Source organism: Triticum dicoccoides, chromosome 7B (genome assembly GCF_002162155.2).
Source record: "Triticum dicoccoides isolate Atlit2015 ecotype Zavitan chromosome 7B, WEW_v2.0, whole genome shotgun sequence".
Lineage (NCBI taxonomy): Eukaryota > Viridiplantae > Streptophyta > Magnoliopsida > Poales > Poaceae > Triticum > Triticum dicoccoides.
The window spans coordinates 748,629,366-748,630,904 of NC_041393.1; positions in this window are offsets into that span (position 1 = coordinate 748,629,366).

A 1,539-nucleotide genomic window follows, 5' to 3' on the forward strand; every position below is an offset into this window, starting at 1 on the left:
GGTCGGAGTGGAAGGGGGGAGGTCGGGAAAAGCGCGGGCTCCACAGATCGGGGACGGGGCGCAGATCGAGTCGCCCAATGAGGGCGAGGAGCGGACAGACTAGGGAGGAGGGGGAGCTGCACGGGGGCTGCGCCCGCCGCTGCCAGCTGCCGGCGGGCTTCGCCCGGCGACGTTAGCTGGCAGCGGCGAGGGGAGGAGCTGGAGAAAGAGGGGCTGGCAGCGGCGGCCCTGGTTCCGCGTGAGTCGCCTCATAGGGAGACGACGCGGGGCCTGCTTCTCCTCCCCCCCACGTACGTACTTATATGCTTCTATATATTGTATGTATAGAAGTTTTGCTTCATACGATGCCAATGATGCTTCTTTGTTTCTAACATGTTTCTATTTGATTCGAATCAAAACAAAAAAATTGAGGGGTTGAAAGCAATAGTTTAGTAAATAGAAACAACATCGTTGTGATCCTTTTGGAAGAAAATATCTGTTTATATAAGAAGCTTATTTTTGTTAAATCAAAACAAAATCCATTCACCATGTAAGCATTTTATTTAGTGTAAGGAAACTAAATTTTGTTACGGTTGAAGCAAACTTTAGTTGCAAGGCAAGCAAAGTACGGTGACGTTGCACACAGAATGTGCTTCGCTAGAAAGAAGACTCATATATATGTTTCCTATTTTGAAGCAAATTTCATTCCATGGAAGCAATTTCTTTGGTGTACCATTACAAAACATTCCTAAATTTGAAGCCAACTTTAGTTTCATAGTTGGTGAGGTGGACTAACATTAGAAACAAAATGTGTATCATAAGGAAGCCAACTGTATGAACCAAAAGAAATAGAATATTGTTACGCTTGAAGCAAACTTCAATTTCTTAGGAAGCGAATGAAAGTAGCATTGGAAACAAAGAATGCTATGTATTCCCGCTAAAAAAGTATTATTCATGCGCTAGAGTAATTAATTAGTTTTCTATAAAATCTAGAGTTTCTTAGGAAAAATCTAGAGTTAGTTTCCATTTTTTTTTAGTCCTAACACACTTTCTTTATTAACCAACAATGTTCATAGGTATACAATTAAAATCTGGCGGATTCAAAAGCCATACATTGCGACCAACATCCAGACCAAAAAACGTGTTTGGCAAGGCTATCTATGTGCCTCTATATTCGACCCACGACCTTCAAAGATGAAGGTGCAATGTTGTAGTTGCATGGACGTAGTTGTGATCTCCTTTATAATGCTGACATACATCCTTCCCATACCTTGATTGATGTCCTTCACAACACCTTGGCAATCGGAGGCTACGATCACATGTGAAAGTGGATGATCCATAGCTAATGCTAGAGCCTCGCGGCAGGCCAATGCTTCAAGCGTCGCCAGATCTGATACGCCCAAACATGTCATGGCTGAAGATCCCAGGTAAGTACCTGACGAATCCTTGCACATGGCATTGAAACCGCCTTTGTTGGCGGCCCTTGACACAGCCTGTTGACTCTAATCTTGGCCATCCCCTGAGTTGGTGGTATCCATGTAGGCCTTGCTCTCTTAGGAG